Here is an 8452-nt window from a genome sequence, read left to right on the forward strand (position 1 = left end):
GAAATATGTGATTAAAAATCTTACAGTAGAGACAGTTTGCCCACTATGTGAAAGCAATAGTCTAACTCTAACACCTCCTCTGCCTTTGACAAAACAAATTATTTTAATTATGACAGCTTGTTGGATCTAAAAAATCTGTCTGGATTTAACACAACTTCACTTCAGCAGAGAATTGGTTGTTGGGTGCTTGACGCCTCTCACATGTGTTGTCCCTGAGCAGTGCATTCACCACAACTGTCTCATCAGGTAGTGAAATGTCACATGTATCACTCATAGATGCCAATTTAAACCTAGAAAAGCACTTGTAGAATAATTGCTGATCCCATGCATATGTATTAAAGGACACATACTTTATATTCCTACATTAATCATGTGTGTTGTTGATTTGAACCCTGCAATAATGACAATTCATTAATGTGTTAGTGTCTCGTGTCCCTCATAATGTTTTTTTAACTATCAGCTGGTAAACTTGACCCCACGATTACAATTTAATGGTCCATAAAGCATCACTGCTGAATACTTTGGATGTATTATGTGTAGAGACAAACACACACAGCCCATCTTTCTATAAATATCATTACATCTGTGGTTATGTCATATAACCACTGACTCTCACAGTCGTGGTCGTGGATAGCCTAAGCCACAGTTTCCTCTAGGGACGAACTTTAAGAAATCCACAACATCCAGTAAGTGTTGGCAGATGCTATATTGTGACAAACAGACAGCCATGTCACAACCGCAGGCCACAGCTGTCGGTCTGGAGGATGGTCTGTGTTATTACAAAATATTAGGCCCTCATAATTCAGCGAGAAAAAGGGGAACCTTTGCTTATTGAGATAATGTCAAAGCGCATATGGTTTATTATGCATCCAAGAGGTTTTTAATATCAGTAAACAAATTGTCAACCTTTGTATTTCTGCTTTCCAGTGCAATAAATCAGAAGTAAATATCATGAAATCAAATAAGCGCTTGTGGTGTCCTGTGGCTGTGTTTGAAGTCGCTTGTAGCAAAGCCTGAAGTGTGGTAATTATCGAGCCCCTCCCTCAGTGACATGTATGGATTTCATGGATTTGATTCCCATCGTGATCTGTCAGAATTCATCATAATGATTTAGGCAGAGCGGCTAAAATAACAATGCAATGTGAAAGTCTAGAAATGTATAGTATTGTACAGAGTGTTCTCAATGGTACGAGTATCGGAGCCTTCTGAGGCAAATTTGGGTTACACTTGTTGGATTGATTATTAATGGACTGAAAAAAAGATCAATTTCAATACTGCAACTGTGTGTATGTGTGTGTGTGTGTGTGTGCACATGTTGTTCATCCATTCACTGCCAATAAAATGGTCCTTCAGAGCCATGAGGTGTGTAATTTGGACCATTAGGCTGCAGTCAGCGATGTCGTCTCTCTTTGGTTGTCATGCTGTCATGTCAATGCTGTCTCAGGCTATTTGTCCTCCAAACTGTTGTTCAACCTATCATTTCAGGAGCAATACAAGTGTAGAATTCATTTGGGATTCAGAGGGAGCTGAACACACTCAACATGTATTTATATAGTTTTATTCTGTTCAGCATCATTCAAAACATTCAAATGCTCACAGTAAATTTAAGAGCAGTTTAAATTTGATTTTTTCAGTGTTGACTTTGAACACTTTGAAAAGCACTCTATGAATAATATCTTATTTTTATTAATACTTTGGTCCTGAGTCTGTGCTGCAGAAAACAGATTCAAAGTTACTATTCTTGACAAAAATGATCAGTCTTCCAGTGTCAAATACATTTCACTTCATTGAAACAGTCAATCTAAGTATGAGTAGGTCAGTCATGTGATTCAAGGATGGAAAAAAATCTATTTTTGTAAGTCAATATAAGTCACTATGCCACCCTCCATTAATCATTCAGGTACTGTCTGTAGTCAGGAACGACATGTACCGTTTTCTTCTTACACGGTTCATTTGAAATCAGACTGGTAGAACGTTAAAAATAGAGGAAGTAGTAATAATATCATTCTTCATTAAGAATTCCAGTGCAACAACTGAAAAGAAATGAATCTTCATACCAAGTGAAAGTATTTTAAAATGTATTTCATCAAAAGTAGTAGCATATTGAGGTTAAAGTAAGTGGAAATAGCTGGAAATAGACTTAAGGCCCATTTATTCTCAACGTTAAATACGGATACGGATACAGACGGAGCCTTCTGTCCGTGCTCTGCGTTCATTTCGTCCGTATTTCTGCACGTTTCCATAAATCTTACGGATACGGACCAAACGGAGCAGTACCACCGGAAACGATGGGGGGCAGTGTTGCTGTCACTACTCGATACGTAGCTCTAGTGAGACACGAAGAAGAAATAATAATGGAGGAACTTTTTGAGGAAAGGTTGTGCGAGTTGGTTAGAAACTTTAAACATATCGTTTTTGTCTTTTATGCAAGAGGAACATTATCAATGTCTCCTCCACAGTCGCCATGTTTGTTTTTGAGTTTGTTGTTGTTTCATAAACTTTTGACTCGGTGCTGCCCCCTTGTGGATATATTGGTTAATATCCATGCCAACGTAGAGGACACATGGAAGTATGTGAGCAGTGACGGTAACATCGTTTGAAACAGACGGATACATTTTCGTAAGTACGTTGAGCATAAATGGGCCCTTAATCAGTTGCCTCCAACCATGGTCCATGGAGATCTACTGCCCTGCATATATTAGGGATCTCCCCACTCTAACACACCTGGTCCTAATAATTAACTCTTCAGCTGCTTGACAATGAGTTAATTATTAGACTCAGGTGTGTTAGAGTCGGGCAATCCCTAATATATGCAGGGCAGTAGATCTCCAGCAGCAGGGTTGGATACCACTGAGTTAATGAGTTAATAACACCATATAGGCTACAGTAGTAAAACCAAACCTTAAAAAAAAGCTAAAAACTGGAAATATTTAAGTAATCCCAGTGCCTCTTCTGTGTTTGTGTACAATACATGTGTAAAGGTGTTTACTCATTCTCCCACCTGGATACTATTGTACATTTTGTACTTCTTGACACACACACACACACTAATGCCACAACAAATGTTTTGGCATTGAAAGCTGATGGAAGATATAAGCATAACATTGTTGAATACTCTACTGTTTCATGTGTCTCAAAAAGGTCTGTGTTGAATTTGTCACACAGAATTTACATTTTTTATCAAAACAATGGGGGCAAAAATATTATGTAACACCGACAATAGACTTGTTCGTGTAAACATTGGAGTCCAAATGAAACTAAACAGCTTGTTTTGTCTGCTACAGCATGCATATCTGCTCTATGGATCATTTTTCTTCCTGTGTTCACTTTTGTGAAAAACCTGAGAAAATTAACGTAAAAAAACTTCCCTATAAAGAGCTTTTTCTTCATTCTAATAATACAAAACTAGTAAAAGTGCATTTAAAAGAAAACAAGACATTATTTTGACAGCAAATTAAATTAAAGTACATTTCAGATGGCTTTTGACATGTCAGCATGAAAGCTCAGGCGCAATAAATACGTTAATAATACCTTGCTATTTAGTTTTTATTTTGTTTTAGTCTTAGTCTTAGTTTTGCAGGTATTAAGAGAAAGCCTTGACTTGTAGAAGCTGAAAAGGATGAAAGAATGTGTGACACCAAATATGGTTTATCATCAAGTCCTTTTTAATTTCATTCTTTAACCACAAAAATGAACTTTCAAATTTGGATTTTTCCCTTTTAGTTTTATCCCACAAATGTTCCCATCATTCCTCATCACTATACATTTACTCTCATCTATCAGTAGCTCGTACTCCAAGTAGTCCCATATTGGGCTGTGGCGTTTTTTCGTCCTGCAACTTTAGCCATTTCTAGCAAATCATAAAACGCTCGATAAGCAGCTTCATCTTGCAGTATGCGGCAGATGATATCCGCTATGCTGCCCCCCTCTGGAGGGTAGCAGCATAACGGCTGCGGCAGGGCAGGCAGTAATCGAGGGAGAAAATGAAATGAGTTTTAGTTAGTTTTACATTGTTCATTGTAGTTTTTATTTAGTTTTTGTTTTTTTGTTTTTTTTACTGTAGTTTTTATTTTAATTTCACTTAACTCAATTATTTTTTCATTGCTAGTTTTAGTTTTAGTTTTAGTTTTCGTTAACTATAATAACCCTGGTGCATATTAGCTTACTAGAATGGCATACTTACTGTAGCTGTAGCATCTCTGACCTAATATTAACATTATAAGTTCCACCTGTGCTGACTTTACCTGCTATGACAAGTTAAATGCCAACAATGAAAAGGGTAGCATTGTTTTAATTAAATATATATATTGTCAAATGAAGACATTGTGGCTCGTCCTCAGTTCTTTAAGTGAGCTGCTTAAGGATTTAAACATGGCCGAAGCAGATTTATGTGAAGGGTAAAGGGTTGGGGGTTAGACATGTGGTTGCACTTGTTGGGGTTAAGGGTTGTAAGGGCAAGGGAACGCATTCCTCACCAGAACAGACATTTGTGTGTGTGTGTGTATGTCATTGCTGTTTTTGACATACAGTACTGTATAGAGCATTCAGTGAACTATGCTGCATCTCCTTGAGGGAGAACATGGCCCACCAGCACAGCAAACACTTGATCCCAGAGGGTCAGCACACACAGCAGTGATGGGAAACATCAGCTGTCATCTAACGTACATCTCAGTTTTTTTATTAAAGAATAAATCCACAATACTGTTACTTTAACCTCTTAAGTTCTAGCCTATTTTTTAGGTTTCTGCTAGAAAATGACATACCCAAAATGAATAGAGTATATCTCTGCATCTACAAGGTCTATTTGAATCATTTTGGTGTCATAATAAAGGGAACACTTGTGAAATTTGTTCAGATGTGTAAGTATCAGTATTTATGTCACTGACTCAGAGTAAATTATATATTACATATACTATATTGTTATGTTAATAAAGAAACTGTTTTTTTAATATGGAAAAAATAATTTATAATATGTCTTAAAATTTGAGTACAGAAACAACCTGTAATCTGAGTCACATCTTCATTTTCAAGAAAACAAAGAATATTAGAGCAATGTGATTTATCCAATATTTATATTTAGTATATTTCTTTCCAGACAACAGGGGCTGAAATGCCTCTTGTGCAGAATCAGGTTGAGTTGAGCAATGATGCTGGACCAGAATTTAAATGTTTTTTGTATTTTTCTGTGGCTCAGGAGGTCGAGCAGTTCAGTCCACTTATCTGTATGTCGATGTGTCCTTAGGCGAGATACTTAACCCCAAAGTGGTCCCGATGTCACCCTGCCATCAGTGTATGAATGGGAGAGTGAACGTTAGTCTGCCTCTGATGAGCAGGTTGTCACCCTGCCATCAGTGTATGAATGTATGTGTAAATGGGTGAATGTGACATGTTGTGTAAAAGTGCTTTAAGTGGTTGGAAGACTAGAATAGCACAACATAAGTATAGTCAGTTTACCATTTATTTCTCTATTAGGTAACTGAAAACAGCAAACTATGTATTGGTGCTGACTGATAACTCACTCACTCATTATCTCTTTTTAAAAACACTTAACAAAATCTAATCAGTTGTCCAAAAGCCATAAACGCAAATAAAAACAACAAAAAAAGGAAAGAAACACACAAAAGAAGAACACTGTCTAGGTCTGACGTACACTGTGATGGTTTTTAGACTCTCCTCCAAGATCAACGAGTCCTGAAACTCAAATGAAATCAATTGTTTTTCAGTCATGACCCTCGAGCCACTCCTCATCTTCCCTTCAACTCAATCTTTCTCTTGAACTGGTTACAGCCAGTTATGTGTTAGGAGGATGAACTTAGATGTGGTAGATTATGTAAGTGTAGTTTTTGGTGATGATGCAATAGCTTTGTCTGTGTTTTTACAGTTTTTTGTCTTGTAATTTTGACTTTCAGTGTACATAACTGCAGTATTAAATGATATGTCCATTATGTTGTCCTATAATCCTTTTCTCTGAGCATGATAAGTATCTATTTATCAATTCAGCATGGATTCATTTTAAACCAAAAGCAACTCCTCAACATCCAACTTATACTCCACACGTAACATACCTATTACATTTGTATGTGTGAAACCAGGCGTCTGTCGTTGGTCTGGCTTTGTAATAATACAACAGCACCACCTTGTGCCTGATATATAATATATATATAATTATCAAAGACAATCCATGAGAACTGATACAGTATTTCTAGGAACTGAAAGGGACACTTGGCTAATTTTCAACCTCATGTGTACAGTATGTACTTGACATATAGCCTACTGTACGAACCGTCATTCATTTGTTTACTCTGTTCATTGGCACAAATCCTATGTACAACGTTTGTACATAGGATGTCTTTTCCTTCCTTCCTGACTGTTTTACTTTCAGAGCCCTTTAACCCTCCTGTTGTCCACGAGTCAAGGAAGGGAGGAAGAAGGAAGGAAAGGAGGGGGTGAGGAAGAAAGGGAGGAAAGGACGGAGGAAAGGAGGGAGACAGGAAAAGAGGAAGGGAGCAAGGAAGGAAAGAAGGAAAGAGGGGAGGGAGGAAGGAAAGGAAGGAAAGAAAGAGAGGAGGAGGGAGGGAGGAAGGACAGACGGAAGGAAGGAAGGGAGGAAAGAAGGAACAGTCAACAGAGATGGGGTCAGTGTGACCCGGGAGGACGACACAAAGGTTAAAACCTATTTAAGTTATGTCACCTTCATTATGAGTGTCACCTAAATGTGATGCTCATTACGATATATATGAAATGTCTCTCTCGCCTCCAACTGGTTCAGAACGCAGCAGCTAGGCTTCTTACTGGTTTTAACAAACGACATCACATCAGCCCAATCCTTGCTTCTCGTCATTGGCTCCCTCTTCATTTTAGAATTGATTTTAAGATTTTACTGATCACTTTTAAAGCACAACTGGGTCTAACTCCAAGCTACATAACTGACATGTTGACTTCCTATGAGCCAGCCCGCTGCCTTAGATCCTCGGGTGGGGCCTTTCTGGTTGTTCCAAAGTCAAGGCTGAAATCTAGAGGGGACTGTGCTTTTGCCATCAGGGCCCCTCAACCTGCCCGAGGAAATAAGGCTCGCACGTTCACTATCTTCTTTTAAATCACTACTCAAAACTCATTTCTACAGACTAGCTTTTTCTGTGATGTCATCTGCTTGTCTGTTCATTTTGCTTATTGCTACTGTCTTTTATTCAAACTTATTTTACTTTGTCTTATTTATTTTATATATTTCTACATTCTCATTATCTCCCACTGTACTCCATTGTCCTCTACTCTCATCCTGTCAGTGCCACTCTTGTTACCTCTCTCTATGTTATGTCTTGTTTTTGATTGTAATGCTTTTGCTTGCCTTGTCTGTCAAAGCACTTTGTGAACTTGGTTTTGAAAGGTGCTATATAAATAAAGTGTATTATTATCCATTTATTTATTTTATAGTATTTGTTTATTTAACAGGGACAGTGCATGGCTCTCAGCCGTACCAGAATTAGCTACTAGCTACATTTCATCTGTAGTCCCTTATATAATAACTGTCAGAATCTTAATCTGCCAAATAAATGCAGTGTAGTATCAGGTACAGTAGCATGGACTTACAGTGATAACTAACCCTATATATAACTCTGTGCTGGGTGCAGAGGTGCCCCTTTTACATTTTCACCCTTACCCCATAAAGAGTCTCTGTGCAATAGAGTGCAAACACTGCCCACAGCTCTGTGGGTTGTGTTTGCATTATCAGGGGGAACTAACATGCCATATTTAAAATAGTGAGTCATATGGAAACATTTTCTAAAAACAAGCAAAAGGAACAAAAGTCCAACTGACTTATTTTTTTTCTCTGCTACAGCATTATGTTATCTATAAATCACTTGACCTGTTCTCCTTTGAGAAAATAGACACCAAAAGAGAAATCTATATTTTATTGTATTGTATTAATTTATCAATCTATGTAGACAATTATGAATAGTATTACAATGTAACAATTATTAAAAAAAAACATTATGCTAAAAGGACTAATTATAATTTCAGTTGGATTTTGGACCAATGTCCTGACAATTACCTCAACTCTTGTCTCTTTTTCATTCCTTAATGTAACCCTTTCATCAGACTTTCAAAATAAAATAAAAAACAACATGATAATAACAAAACAAACCCATTGAGCTTTGAGGTGCATTTCAGTGACAAATGTCTGCATCTACATGTTAAGTCATTTTTTTTAAATGCTCAAGCTGATTCACCTCCTGTTTTATTGCCTACATCAGTCAGTCTGAGCAAACAGGTTGATAATGTCCTCTGTGGCTGGATGATCTTTCATCAGCAGAGAAAATATCTTAGATAATGTCATAGTGTTGTCATCAGTGTTGCCCTTAGCTTGAGCTTGGACACATGTTTATGAGAGAGAGCCTGTATTACAAACTGTGGATGTGGAGTTTACGAATCAAAAGACTCTGAAGTTGCATTT

This window comes from Scomber japonicus, chromosome 7, assembly GCF_027409825.1.
Source record: "Scomber japonicus isolate fScoJap1 chromosome 7, fScoJap1.pri, whole genome shotgun sequence".
Lineage (NCBI taxonomy): Eukaryota > Metazoa > Chordata > Actinopteri > Scombriformes > Scombridae > Scomber > Scomber japonicus.